Raw genomic sequence first — 16,166 nt, 5'->3', positions numbered from 1 at the left:
AGAAACCCAACATCTCCACCTTCAGATTTGGTCCTAGTAGGATAAAATTATTGATGGTAATAGAACAATAGGTTTAGACCTTGGAAGTATCAATTTTGGGAGATTGTGAACCAAGAAAATCTACTATATTATTGTTGTGGATTTTTTTTGTGTGTTAAGAATTTTTCATTGCATTCTCGAAGTCGACGTTAAAAAAGAGTTATTCACCCCCTTCTAGCTCGAATCAATCCCAACACAAACTTGATACAATAGGTTCCTTCCTCTTTCTTGAGTCTCACCTTGCCTAAAAGCTCTTGACTCATGACCTCTATCAATCTAGAGAAATTATTTAAAAATTTTGATCTTCTTTATTTTTGATGTAGTATCATATATAGACTTATACATCTTTGATTCACTCTAGGATGGTACCAATAGATTCTTTATACTCCCCTAAACTTGTACATACTAAAGTTTTAGGATTATATTTCAAAAGAATTTAAGTTATCAATGAGTTTTGAAAGGGGTCAAAAGTAAAGAAATCTAAAATTTTTTAAAATAATTTCTCTAAACGGATAGGAGTCATGAGTCAAGATTTTTGGGATATGGGGAGACTCTGTTAGATCGGGTTGGACCGGCTAGAGGGGGGTGAATAGACGGTTTAAGCAAAGTCGCAGAATAGACACACCTTTAAAAAAAACTTGGTTGCAACTCGGTCGTTGCTTCCAAGGCAATTGGCGCTCAAACAAACTCCTTTAGGCGGAGAAGCCTTTACACTTGTAGCACAGAGACTTAGAGAGAATGACAAAAGTAATTGATGTTCTAACTCTAAAACTCTAAGTCTATTTATAGCCCAAGAGAATAGATCTAGATCGTTGATCGTAGATAAACTTTCTCTTGGTCGTTGATCCGTTGATGCGATCCTAACCGTTGATCAGAGATAGGCTTGATCGTAGTCGTTGAGTAAATAAAGATAAACTTTATCTTTAATAAAAGATAAAGAGAATTATCTTTAATTAATAAAAAATAAGTATTTATCTTTTATATGATAAAAGATAAATCTTATTATTTCTTTCTTCTTCTTTTTTTTTTTGCAACCGCCACGTCCAAACGGTCCAAGTCTAAGTCTTCTTCTCTGGGCAAAGTCAACGATCAAAGTCAATAGTCAAAGTCAATAGTTTTGACTTTTGTTGACTTTTTGTGGAATCTTCGATTGGGTGATTTCTGGCCAACCGGAGTTAGGCTCACCCGAACCCGACTCTGTCCTTTTGCCCCTCGAGCGTGCTTCCTCCCGGATTCTCGTCCCTCGGACTTCGCGCACGTCCTTCTCGCTCCACCGGCGTACTCTTCCGTAGCTTCCGCGTCCCTAGCTCGGATTACACCGAGCCTGTCGGCTCACTTTCCCACGCAACCCTTCTCGTCCGCTACGTCTTACGCTCGACTTCCTCCGTACCTAAGTTCCTGCACACTTAGCAGAGGGATTAGAACAACACATGACCTAACTTAATCTTATTAATCATATCAAAATTAACTGGGGAACCAACAGACTCAAAGGTATTAAAGGAACTTATTGGATCAAGTTTGACAAAATCTGATTTATATAGGTCCATTAATGATTTTTTATCAAAATTCATTAATGTCTTAAATGCCTTTATAATTTTAAAATTAAAGATAAGGAAAGTACAAGGAAGTTATTGATGATGTTCTAGAGTAAATTAAAGATGTTTATATCTAGATATGATATTATGCTAAAAATAAAAAAAAATTTAAATAGTTTCCCTAGATTGATAGGTCATGAATCAATAATTTTTTGACATAGTGAGACTCAAGAAAATAGAAAGAACCTATTAGATCTAGTTTAGAGTGAATTTGATTGTCTAGATTCACTAATTAATTTTAGCAGAACTCATTGATAACTTAAATGCTTCTGAATTTTAAAACTTTAGCATAAATAAGATCATAACAGTATCGTACTGTCCTAGAGTGAATTAGAGGTGTCTAGCTCCAAATATTACATCGTGATAAAAATAAAGAAAACTAAATTTTTTGAATAGTTTATCAAATTAATAGCATCATGAGTTAAGAGTTTTTAGTCATAGTAAAACTCAAGAAAATGAAAAGAACCTATTGGTTCAAACTGCTTCATCTTTCATTTTTTTAGCTACTTAAAACTATTTTAGATTATTTTTATTCTCTTTTTCCCTTGTTTTCCTTTTATTTTTTTTCTTTTTTCTCTTATAATAATTAGCTATTTAAAATAGAAGAAAAAAATTATTTTTGTAATTTTTAGTTTTTTTATTTTTTATTAAGATTCTAAATTTTAAAATAAAAACATGGATAAACTCATGCTCATTAGAAATGTAACAATGCAAATTTAAATCAAATCTGAGCTCTTTAAGATAATTTTTTTATCAAAATTTATTAATGGATTTAAAATATTCATAAATTAAAAAAATATATATAGATAAATTAAAGAGGTAATTGAGAGTGAAAATATTAATGTAATATAAAGTTGAGATTTTTAAAGTTGTTGATAAAATAATTAAATTTTTATATTTTGATTTGATTTTTAGTAGATGAGAAAGGTATTTCAGAAAAGAAGTGTGTGTTTTTGATAAAATACAAAATATGATACGTGTGATTTGGCACTTTTTGAAATCTAAATGGACCTTTTTGGTAAATCGTTGCATTAATTAAGAGCTGAGAGAAATAGTTCTGCTTGCGCAGGGTCTGAATTCATGCCCCAGCCTGTAGGAGTCAAGTATCAATCAGAAGAGGGAATGAAACTGACAACAGAACTGATAGGAGATGCATTATTATGGCCAATCTTGTACTGCACCACATTATTATTGAGCTGAGTGAGCCATCATCCAATCCTATCTTTCGTTGACCCCACATGGCCAATCTGAATGCAACGGTAGGACATCCAGATTGTAATTCAGGGATCCACAGTTTGATCCTCAGCTACGGCGTATTTGCAGGAATTTTCTTCCAAATGGGGAACGCAATCAAAGGATGCTGGGCATCTGGATTGGCCGCCGTTTGCGCTTCCCGATTTACCCTGGTGGTCGGTGGGAAACTTCCGTGGGACCGGGCCGACCACCCCTAGAGATGTGGCTACTGGGATTATCATTTTTTTTTCGTTGATCCCACACTATGCGCTTCTCGATTTACTCTGGTGGTCGGTGGGAAATTTCTGTGGGACCGGACCGGCCACCCTAGAGATGTGGCTACTGAGATTATCATTTTTTTTTTCGTTGACCCCACACGCCTACAACTAAGTCTGGGCCAGGGCCCCACATGCCAGATGTGCACTTTAGATATTAAGATTAGTAGATTCCTATCTATCTATCTATCTTTTAGTTGACGTCCCCTCGATCCCTTAGCATGGGCAATTAATTAATTCCTTAATATCGCTAGTCTTATTCTGTGGTCTTATCTGTCGTTAGACATATTCCAAATCATGTGCCCTGAGAAACTTTTAACGTTGTTGGAATGGTACTGCGGGAACTCAAATAGCCGACTAATTAATCAAATCACGAAGCCATATATATATGTAGCTACTCCTTTAATTTTGCCTACGCCTTGGCTCGTGATCAATTTGATTCGCTTGCCTTGTGAATTGGTCAACTTTTTCCATGGCCAAGCACATGTCTGCAGGGTGCCATAAGCTTTCAAAGAAAATATCTTTTCAAAGTTTTAATGATTCTAGAGTTTGAACGGTTGAGGAAACGAAAAAGAAAAATTCTCCGTTCCATCATTCTGCACTTGACCATAGTATTTTAATCTGTATCTGCTTGCTAATGATGGAGATGTCGATTTCAACGAGGAGTGGTTGATTCCTGGAAACTGCTGAAATTACCAAGAAAAAGATGAGTTGTGACACCGAGGGAGAATGATCAGAGCAAACAAGCTTATTAAATAGTACAACAGGAATAGAATATTATGGGGATGACGCCGATGCCAGCAGGAATGCAGCGTTAGAAAACTGACTCAGTGCCTTTTACCATCACGTCTCTCTATTTAGCTCCTCCTCTCATCTCCAATCTCTTCTTTCTTAAACTATTTAGCTTCTCCTCTCATCTCCAATCTCTTCTTTCTTAAACTCTCTTCCAAATCACAGCCCTTTTGTCTGATTTCCTTGTTCTTGGGATTTGTGTTGCTTTTTCAGGTCTTGAAAATCTTAAAGCGCAACGTGGGTGGCTGCAACGACATGGAAGAGGAGGGCTTAGCTTTGCCCCCGGGCTTCCGGTTCCATCCCACAAATGAAGAGATCATCACTCACTACCTCGCACCAAAGATCCTCGACCGTTCCTTCACTGCAGTTGCCATAGGCGAGGTGGACTTGAACAAGTCTGAGCCATGGGATCTTCCAGTAACTACTAACTACTTTGCTTCCTTTTTTTTTCTTTCTTTCTCTGTTTGCGATCGATTGATCAGAATTCTAATTATATTTCTCTGCGATAATGAAACCAGACAAGTCAAAGATGGGAGGGAGGGAGATGTACTTCTTCTGCCACAGGGATAAAAAGTACCCAACTGGGATGAGGACCAACAGGGCTACAGAGGCTGGCTACTGGAAAGCCACGGGAAAGGATAAGGAGATTTACAAGGGAAAAGGTGTCCTTGTGGGCTTCAAGAAGACTCTTGTGTTCTACAAGGGAAGGGCTCCCAAGGGAGAGAAGACCACTTGGGTGATGCATGAGTTCCGGCTCGAAGGCAAATTTTCTGTCCCCCATCTCCCCAAATCTGCGAAGGTAATTTAGTAATATCACCACGCCATGTTTTGCTTGATCATTAGTTTCGGATTATTCCTGTGGTGTAAAATGTTCAGAATTCTACTGGTGCAGGATGAATGGGCTGTTTGTAGGGTGTTGAACAAGAACTCTGGGCAGTCAAAGGAACGCCCAGAAGTGTCTGCTGCGCGTGGCTTACAGAGGATCTACTCTTTTGGAGATGATCAACTCCTTCCTGATTTGCTGGATCATCTCCCTAGCTCAAACTTGATCGACAATGATGAAGCTTACGATTTCAAGGTAAACCCTCCTCCGACGGTGACGAGCTTCTCCACTATGCTGGGCATGGACGAGATAGAACAACAACTCTTTCTGAACCTCCAAAACCAACCCTCTAATTACTACTCACTCGTCGCCAACCCAGGAAGCGACTTGCACCAAGATGAAGTCAACAACGATGGCGCATCGTCGTCCAGCATGAAGAAGCAGTGCAAGGTCGAGCCGTATTGGAGCTGCCCTTTGCAGAACACGGATCTCACTATTGATCACCCGGATAACTCCATGTTCAACAACTTAACTGTTACCGCCATGAACGGCCATGGAAGAGTCATGAGTTTTGATGAGAACTTGAGGTGCCTCAACGATCTTCTTAATTAAGGCTACTCATGTCTTATTAATGTGCGCTTGTTATGGTGCATGTAAAGTTCTGATGGTTCCGCGTGTATATATATATATAGATCAATCTCTTGTGCAGTGAGGACTGGGAACAAGGTTATGTTTAATTTGTTTTGTTTGGACTAAATTTTGGGGATTAATCCTATTCTTTTGCAGTCTTAGTTGTCATCAGCCACAGTGTAATTCATATTTTTGTTTGATCATAGAGTGAAAATTTTCTCTTTTTTTGGTATGTATATTCTTTATTTAGTTTGGATAAAGGTTATCAAAATATATATTATTGTCATTGATGATGGCCAACGAATTGAGAATTGGGACAAAAAGGAAAAGAATTGGCTTGCTTTGCACTTAAGCTTTAGAATTAAGCTAGGAATTAGTCTCCTAGAACTGCTATATATTTTCACCGACTAATTTGAAGGAAAAACAACCGATTGTTTGCTATTTTCACCGACAAAGTTGACTTGGATTCCATTTGCACGGTGCCTGCTTGAAAAAACTCATTTATCAGCTGCCAATTGAATAATTTGAAGGACTTCCTAATGCCAAATCTTTTATCATTATCAATCTTTGTACTTACAGATAAGGAATCAATTAAAAGCTTCAGTGAAATCACATAAGAGCATCGACTGAATTCTTTCCCATATTGATCAGTGATGACAAGGAATCTACTCTTCGGAATCTTAAACTTTCCTAATTTTCTAAGAGCCTTAAAAATCACATCTTTTGTCAAAGCTACATTCCACTGTTCAGAGTTAATTGGTAAAGACCTATGAATATTGAATACAATGGAGCATGTAGTTTTAGCTTTTTCAATGATAACATTCCCACCCCCATCCTCTCTTTCAATGAAACTATATAAGCATCAAGTATAGTTCTTGCGTCTTGTTTTCACACCCCATATCTTAATAGAAGAGTTGAAGTTATGGTGCTTTATGAAAAAATGTCTTTCCTTCGCTAACCCATCTAGTATTTTGCATGTTTAGGGGGGTTCATTGTTGTCTACCTACTATGTTTCTTCTATATGAAAACAATAGATGATCTCATGCCTATAGATCTAGTCATGTCGAGACAACTACATAAGTGAAAATATTAAAGAATAAACTCTCACCACAAGACACATTTGGTATATTATCTTATATGTTAATGGGGTCTCATGCAGGATGGATTATATATATATATATATGACCCTTAGTCAATATTGACCATGACTTTGGATTTTGATATTTGAGTAATATGGTTGAACGATATCTTTTGTTTGAATAATATGTGTTTGAGAAATAGATTGTCTAACTCAATTGGTAAAATAAAAGGTTCTCAATATTGTGATTTCGAGCCTTATGATATGCAAAATAAATATATTATATATCTTTTATAAGTTAAAATTGACTAAATACTTGATATTAAAAAAAATCTAAATTGATCAAAGTTGACTAGCTACTTGGTTGATATGAAGTCTAAATGGGTCAAAGATGACTAGATATTTAATAAGTGTGAAATCTAAATAGGTCAGTAGACTACACACAAGTTAAGGATATATAACTGAATGTTTGATAAATGTTATAGTCCTAGAGGAGTGAATTCTAGACCAGTGGAAGTCTTACTAGATTAAGATTAATGACCTGATTTTGATGAATTTGTAATTATAAAGTTATAATTTGGTTAGATTTAAGAGTAAAATAGTCATGATATAATAATAGTTGACTGATAACCTAGTCAATAAAAAATTCGATCAATACATGACACAATTGAAAATGATAAAGATCCAATCGATAGTTACATAGTAATAGAAGATTCGATTAACAAATAATACAGTCACATTAAAGGTGAACTAGTCAACAAATGCACATGTCCAAATCAAAGTGAAATGACATATCATAGTTGAGTTGATTGATGGAAAGCAAACAGTCGATTGATAAATTAGTCAGTGGATGAATAGGACCATATTTAAATAAAATGAAGGATCAATTGACTGGTGGATTATTTCTTATCAATGAATGATTAACAGTCAGCTAAATATGTTAAAATCAATCGACTGAGTATCAATTTCTAAACTTGAACAAAAGTCTTATATGCATTGATTTTGTGGAAGTTTTGCAAACAACATTCATGATTGGTTCCAAATAGAGTGCTACTTCATTTAGGACCATTATGAGCGGCCAAAAATAACTAAGTAATTTTTTTGTGTAATTTTTTTTCTTTTACTATTGGTTAGTTGGTTGTATCTTTATATTGTGTGTGTGTTGCAAAGAATCATAGTTGAGTTGGTTACGACAGAGCATACTTGCTGAAGTGGGTAAGGGTCGAAGCCAAGGCAATGCCTCCTCCATCGTGACCAACTGCAACTTCTTGATTTACCTCCTCATGGATGGTCGTGGAGGCGATCGTGTAGGGTTGCTGGGGTGACGGATTCTACCTTTTGCTGAAGTGTGTATTGCAAAGAACAAAAATTACAAAGCATTTCTCTACCTTTAGAAGATGTTTGAAGAGGAAAAAAATATAGCAATATTATCGCAATTAATCCACCACCTTGGAGTATGAATAAGAATTGAAGGTTCCAACTCAAAGGATGCTGAGCATCTGGATTGACCACCATATGCGCTTCCCGATTTACACTGGTAGTCGGTGGGAAACTTCCGTAGGACCGGACCGGCCACCCCCAGGGATTGAGTCTATGAGACTGACTGGGATTTATCATTTCCAAATCACATAAATGCTTGTGCTTTATGTGCTTGTTCTGTTTATATTTGTTTATTTATTTTATTTCAACTATGCATCTATTCTTCTGCAATACAGGTAGAACCACCACCCTAGTGGTCCCACACGATCGGTCCCATGACTATCTGTGAGGAGGTAAATCGAGAAAATGCAGTTGACTACGATGGAGGAGGATATTGCTCGATTTCATCGAGATTCGAATCCTTGTCCTCTTCTGCAACTCTGCTCTGTCGTAACCAACTCAGTTATGCCCCGGAGGCTTCAACTATGCACCTAATATTTTATATAAATGGACATGATCAAAATAATGAAAAATAATAACGAATCAAGTTGGCTCGTGAGTTTTTCGAGCCAATTTAAAATATATTTGATTCATGTTTAAAATTATAGAATTTGAGTGGCACTAGAATATGTTTAAAATTTTTTAAAATTGAATTTAAATTTATAATATTTTATTCAAATATTTATAAGTCGTTCATGAGTATACAACTTTTAATTCAAATTAAGATTTAAATAACTCAAATAAAACTCAAATTTAAGTTATTTCGACTTATAATTTGATTTGGTTCGAATAAAAGTTCAAACAACTCAAGCTAATTTCCAACTGGAATTTCATTTCAAATCAAACTCAAAAATAAATTATTTATGTTTTTAAAATTTAAATTAACTTATTTTAAACATAGTTAAAATAGGCTCTCTCCTCAGATATTCCACTCAACGAGCCTTCGTCAACCGATCACGTGTTGTGTACTTGGTATAGCTGACCTCTGCTTATTGGTAGCTGTATCTAGCTGCACTTCCAATGAGACAATAATAATAATAATAATAATAATAATAATAATAATAATAATAATAATAATAATAATAATTGTTACCTTAAAATAATTAAGAATAATAAAAGAAAAGAATTGGCTTACTTGGCACTTAAGCTTTAGAATAAAGCTGGGAATTAGTCTCCTAGAAGTGCTATTTTCACCGACTAATTTAAGGGAAAAAACTTATTGTTTGCTATTTTAATTCACCGACAAAAGTTAAGTTGGATTCATTTGCATGCTGCCTGCTTGAAGAAAAAAAAACTCATGTATCAGCCGGCCGCCAATTGAATAATTTGAAGGCCTCCTTAACAATGCAAAACTTTTTCTCCATAATCAATCTTCGTAATTACAGATTAAATTTTTAGCCCTACATCAATTAAAAGCTTCAGTGAAAGTGTGAATTAAACACATAAGTGCATCACTGAACTCTTTCCATTATATTGGCCAATGCATATCGATGATAAATATTGTTAAGATAGTTTTCATAATCAATAAATTAAATAGGAATAGATTTGTATGTAAATCATTTTAAGTTAGTTTTTAAATAAATAAAAACTTAATGTTCAAATTTGTTCGAGTTATTAAGAGTTAATTTATATATGAGTAAAGACGGAGGTTTATTTAATTTATGAGCAAGGTTTATAGATGTGAAATGTGAATGCATATATAAGTATTGTTTTTTTTTTTTTGGGATCATTATGAGGTTTTAAATTGACTGAAGAGATGAGATGGACAAATACTAAAATTAGGCTGCAAATAAGGATCACCGAACTGGTAGAACTAGAAGATTGATTGAAGTCTCCAAGGCATTGTTGAATTAGTTATGACGAAATAGATTTATTGAAGTGGATAAGGATCGAATTTCGACGAAGTCAAGACAATACTCTCCTCCGTCATGGCATCATGTTCAATTGTAACTTTTCGATTTATTTTTTTATAGATAATTATGAAATTTGATGGTGTGAAACTATTGAGGTGGAGTAGAAAACTGGCTGAAGTTGATTGAGACTATATAAGTCTGCTTTGCTGCTGCAGCCAAATGAGAAACCGTACGTTGAGTGTTACATGCGACGCGTTTTCTCAATTTCCACGCGAGGCGTGGAAGCTTGTTCTGTCGGCTTGCATCATGCATTGCATGCAAAGACACAAAGCAACAAAATGAGATAATTGTGGTCTGGCACATTCGCCTATGCCCTGCGCGTAGCCATTGCTGCAAGGGATAAATTAATGAATCAATTAATCTGATTAACGATTTTCTGGAAAAAATAAAAGAAGGGACAAACTGACTTTTCACCCTTTGAAAAATACTATATCCATATAAATTAATCCCCTCTTCCCTGATTCAGACTTTTCACCCTTTGAAAAAACACTATATCCTTATCAATTAATCGCCTCTTCCCTTGTTCAAATTAAGCTAGCAATTCTCAAATTACGAGTTCTACTCTTGGATTCTTCCCACTTTACCTCTTCTTTAAAAAGTTTCAAATTTTTTAAAATTCTCCAGAAGTTAATAAAAAATTATTTTAAATTGAAGGTCATTGTATCTTACTATAAAATTACTAATCAACTATAAGCTTTTAGAAAGGACAATATTATTTTACAAAAAGAAAGTTTGTTTTCACCTCAACTTTTATTCTCTTATCAAAGGGATAAACCAATTCAAAGGAGAACGTTGACATTCATAGACATGATTTAACAGTTGACATAATTGAGTTGATGACGTACAATAGTATATTGTGATGATACAATTATAGAAGAGGCACATCCACCACTAGAAGAGGTGTGTCTACCATCTAAATTTAGATGGTAGACACTCTTCTTTTGCATAAGAAGAAGAGTGTCTACCATCTAAATTAAATAGGTGTATTTATCATCTAAAGGGGTGCATCAACTGCATCTATCATTGAAATAGGATGTCTCGACAATTGAAAGGTTAATTGTGCCGAGAATCTAAAAGGTACATAATCCATGTTATCATACAGTCATAGAATAGATCACTTGGTATTGCTCAAGTGTGTCTAAACTTAGTTCTAAGTTTGTGAGCTTGTTAGTTTTCATTCCGCTATAAAATCTCTTTGGAGGGAATAAAATTCTAAGCAGAGTCTTGAATTTCTTATTCAATTCCCGAAGAGTCGATCCTTTTATTTTGGTATTAGAGCTTGGATTAATTTCTAAGCTCTATGGTAGGCTAAAGCCTTAATTTCAAGGCCTAAGGTAAGGGTTTCATACCTACTACTTCATTAAACGGCTCATAATTCAATGACAAGAATTTCCAAAAAAATTAAGGTTATTTCTAAGGAAAGAATCACAAGGTTGGAAGGTGGAGACTCGATAAGCATCCTTGGTCCGGTATTCTGCAAGGCTAGTAAGTGCGTAAGACGGTAAGCTCGAAGACCTTAATTGAAGATATTCCTCAGGATAGCTAGAGTTTTCATTTGAAAATTCTTGAATGAGAATTTACTTAAGTATTTTGCTTAATAAGGCGACCGAGCAAGTTAGCTGATCGCAAAAGACCGCCGAGCAACGTAAGTCCTCAGGAGGAGGTCGTTAGCCAGTCGGGTGAGCGAGAAAGCTTTACGAGTTCCTAAGCCGTAAAGGTAAAATTACAAGAGTAAATGGTTCTCATATGTCGGAAAAGTTTGAGCAAACTATAAAGGAGTGGTATGATAAATCCCAAACCCGAAGCCTTGAATACTTAGATTTGGCAGAAAACCCAAAACCAAAGCCTGTAGAATTAGCAAATAATATTAGTGTAGTCTACGACAAAATCTATTTGTTGTCTAAGGTTTCACTTAAGCATTTCTACTTGCTTGAAGAAAAGAATAAATCCTTACAAAAAGAAGTACGTAGCACAACTACGGATTTCTGTAAGAGATCTAGAAAAGGATTTTGTGTCTAGTAAACCTCTTACTAAGGCTGAGGTTAGAAAATTAGTCACTGAGATAGCCAAACAACCTAAGTTAGTGGAAGAAGAGACAGTTAAATTAATTGAAGATCTGCGAAAAAGTGTGAAAAGGGTAGAGTCAGTTTTACAAGAAGTAAAAAGCCTGAATGGTGGATGACCGATAAATTTGCTAAACAGTCGGAAAGTAGCAACTACATTGAGGCTCTTAGAACCACTGAAAATATAGAAGCTCCTGCCCTAGGTTTCTCAAGACCAAAGGATTATAAGTCAACTATTGACTTATTGGCAGTAGTTGTGAAACAAAACAATACCCTACTTTCCCTAATAATTAAACAAGGGGAAGAATTGTTAAAACTACAAGATCAGGTAACTCAGCTAAAAAGGCAGCAACAACAACCACCATAAAGTAGCTCAAAGGAGTTAGAAGGTTCAATTGAAGAATTATCTAAAAGATTACAGGGCCTTAATATAGGAATTGACCTTGTGATTCCTAAGAAAAAGGGCTCAATATTAATTTTCAAAAATCCTTCTGACATTCTTGAAGTAGAAAAGAAGAAATGACAACGCGACCTCCAGCAGTTGCAACGACAACAGTCCAAGTGCCATCAGCGGGAGGATCGAATTCGTGATTATCAACAAAATCAACGGAGACTCTATAATTTGCAAAGAAGAATTATTCCGAGTCAAAGAGGCTTCAGGAGAACAATTGAAAGTCAAATAGATCCGGAGGAGCAACTTGAGATCTCCAGATTGAGAAGAGCTACTATGGTACCAGCTGAGGTATTATATTCAGCCGGATACAGACCTACGCAACACAGAGTATATCAACACTACTCTAAGGAGGACGTGCTATGTGTAGAAGACGGACAAGTGGATCTACCACTTGTTACAAATCAAAGTCATCGTGCCCTTAGAGAGGCTGGTTTTCACCACATCCATGTGGACCTCGTAATAATAAGGGTATACATGCTGCATAGGTGAGACGCCGGAACTATGGCATTGGTCGTCTTAAGCGATACCCGATGGAGGGGAAATCGTGCAATTATTGCAACTATGAAGATGGACTTATCAAGAGGAACTCAGATGACATATGTGATACCAGATCTTATGTTAAATATTGAAGATTTCTCTAATCATGTTGAATTGTCCATACAGATGCACGGATATGGAGATTGGCAGGGAGGCACCAGTAACCTCCTAATCACTAGAATGATGCTAGGACGACTGACAAATGCGAGCTTCATAAATTTCTCATATAATGTCCAGCATGTTGCAGATTACCTTGCTAGTAGAGGAGTCGTAGCTTTACCGAGAAATCGGTTCACTACTGAAGAGCTTCAGCAACAACGGTGGATTTTATGGCCAACAATCAGAAGAAACCCAGTAGCCCCCACCAGAGTTCATTCCAGAGTGTTGGGTTCAAAAGGATGTCCGTATCTCCGCAATGACATGATATTGTCCACTTTGGGCCTAAGCCCTCATGGTTTTGTTCTTGGGCTCTCCCCAAAAGGCATCATCCCAATGGAGATACTTTACATCCTTTTAAACCCATGATTTTTCCCATGTGTTTTAGATGTGGGACTATGTTTGCACCCTTGCAACCCAACAATCCCCCCCCTCAAACAAAGGACCACTGGAAGCTCCGCTATCATTTCTCATGGTCCGGCTGCCATTTCATGGTCCGACTGCCATTTCTCATGGTCCGACTGCCATGTCCTCATGGTCCGGCTGTCATGTCCCTCATCGTCCGGCTGCCATGTTCCTCATGGTCCGAGCCTCCCCTACTTCCTTTATTTTCCCCGAGGGTCCCCATATGGTTAGATCTGGATCATAGCTCATCCGGCGGTTAGTCCGGTGAAGAGCGGCCTCGCTCTGATACCAATTGTTGGGTCCAAAAGGATGTACGTATCTCCGCAATGGCATGATATTGTCCACTTTGGGCCTAAGCCCTCATGGTTTTGTTCTTGGACTTTCCCCAAAACGCCTCATCCCAATGGAGATACTTTCCATCCTTTTAAACCCATGATCTTTCCTATGTGTTTTAGATGTGGGACTATGTTTGCACCCTTGCAACCCAACACAGAGCTCTTATGGATGGAAGCGTATCCCTGCAATTTAAGGGATATACAACAATTCCTGAGCAACAACCGTTCCAAATAAATAACAATGATGAAGAAGTTTGTTCTCCAGAACAGGAGATCCTGGTCGTTCTCACGGTTGAAAATGAACCACCATTTATTGAATTTAAGAGGTTGAGTCCTAATTCAACAATCCCAACATAGCAAACACCAGGAGCTGTAGGGTATGACCTTCATATAATTGCTGATGTTGAAATTGGTGCAGGTGACCGAGATCTGCTCGGCACGGGAATAGCCTTTGCAATTCCGGAAGGCTATTATGGAAGAATTGCTTCAAGGTCAAGAGTTGCCTGGAAAAGGGCATACACATCGGAGCAGGAGTAATCGACAGTGATTACCGCGGTGAAATCAAAATATTAGTGTTCAATTTAACCTTTGAACCTATTTCCTTTAAAAAGGGTGATGCAATTGTTGGTGCAATCTTTACCCAAGTGCATTGAGTTTCAATGTTTGGCTAAACCATGTTTAAAGTTAGGCAATACTTGTGATCTAACATGTGTGATGCAAGTTTACAGGAAAGTCCAAGCGTAGTCTTGGCAAAGAAAAAGTCCAAGTGGGTAGTCTTGGCAAAGAAAAGTCCAAGTGAGAAGTCTTGGCAAGGAAAAGCCCAAGTGTGTAGTCTTGGCAAGGAAAGTCCAAGTGGGGCCAAATTGTCCAAACCTGAAGAAAGAACGATGAATCAAAAGACAAGAAGAAAAAGGACAAAAGCAAAAAGAAGGAGGTGATGGTGGCTCAAGCAAAATGGGATGAAAATGCAAAATTAAAGACATGTTTAGAAAAGTTCACATTAGGATCACAAAAACTTGATCTAATTTTGAACAGTCAAAGAGCAGTATACAACAAGGCTGGGTTGGGTTATAGACCTAAGGAAGTATCATATATTTCACTTGTAGGAAGACAATCTAGCAAACCAAGCACTAAGGGAAAACTAGCATGGGTACCTAAGAAATATCTTTCAAATGTTAGTGAATCTAGTTTTTGGATACCTAAAAAGGATATTTTTCGTATCATGTAGGTAAACAGAAAGAAGGACGAAGGCATGTGGATTTTGGATAGCGGGTGTTCAAGCCACATGACCGGGGATGTAGGTAAATTCACCAAAATCAAATACATGAAAAAGGGAAATGTATCTTTTGGTAATAATGAAACATTAAAAATCATAGGAAAAGGAACCATTAAAATGTCACCCACTATAACCATACATAGAGTCCTATTGGTTAAGGGCATGAGTTTTAATCTACTTAGTGTAAGCCAACTATGTGATTCAGGTTATCAAATTGACTTTCATGCTAACAAGTGTTTGATTAGGAAAATAGGAATGAACAACATCATATTAGAAGGACATAGAGGATGGCTATGGCACAAAAGACTTGGGCACGTCAACATGAAGACTATAGCAAAAGTGGCAAATAAGGAGCTAGTAAAGGGACTACCCAAAATCAAATACATCAAGGACAAATTGTGTGATGCATGCCAAGAGGGTAAGCAATCAAAAACATCACACAAAGGTAAAACTCTAACTAGTACTACCTTACCTTTAGAACTATTGCACCTAGATTTATTTGATTGTCATAGTACTCCTTCATTGAATGGTAGCAAATATTGTTTGGTAATTGTAGATGACTTTTCTAGATTTACTTGGGCTTTGTTGTTTTCTTTGCTTCCGCTAATATCTTTGCAGAGAAAGTCGAAAATCGCTATTCAAAAGTCCTGGGGATCGAGGATCGAATGCTGAACAAAAGTTCAACCAGGTATGAGGACCGGATGGTTAACAAAAGTAATCTCTCTTGAGAGTAAGTAAGGACGCGCTTCCTTAAAGGGAATAGTAGGCATCGGTCTGACCTAAGATTTCACTAAAAACCTAAAAGTCAAGACCAGACAGTTAGAAAACTATCTAAGTTTCCTGTTATATATTTTTTTTAACTTGTGGTGCAGGAAACTAAGGGATCAGAACTTCAGGTTCTAGGCGCCCTTATTGGATTCAAGTGATCGGACAGTCCAGACGTCTAGATTGGGCCTAAGCGCTAGGATGTCAGCTGATTGGGCTAGTGAGGCAGATGAGGTATGAGCCAGGAGTAGTCGAAGACACCTCAGCTACTGGTGTAAGGAGCACTAGGTATGATCCTAGAGTTTCGATGTTTGACAATACACCTAAGTCTAGTCTATTTTACCAAAGGTTGATCTAAACAAAACCTAATGTTTGGAT

The 16,166-nt window shown here is 36.8% G+C and overlaps 2 pseudogenes; both read left to right on the top strand.

Annotated features, from left to right (window-relative positions):
• Positions 1–3,931: 3,931 nt before the first annotated feature.
• Positions 3,932–5,611, top strand: LOC141829334 (NAC domain-containing protein 100-like; annotated as a pseudogene).
• A 6,976-nt stretch (positions 5,612–12,587) lies between these two features.
• On the top strand, positions 12,588–14,400 carry LOC141829942 (uncharacterized; annotated as a pseudogene).
• The last annotated feature ends 1,766 nt before the right edge of the window (positions 14,401–16,166 follow it).

The sequence above is a fragment of the Curcuma longa genome, chromosome 5 (assembly GCF_044706935.1).
Source record: "Curcuma longa cultivar G26 ecotype Majalengka, Jawa Barat chromosome 5, ITB_CL_G26_1.1, whole genome shotgun sequence".
In the NCBI taxonomy this organism is placed as follows: Eukaryota; Viridiplantae; Streptophyta; class Magnoliopsida; order Zingiberales; family Zingiberaceae; genus Curcuma; species Curcuma longa.
The sequence above is the reverse complement of the archived record's forward strand: the minus strand, read 5'-3'. Positions and strand labels throughout refer to the sequence as shown.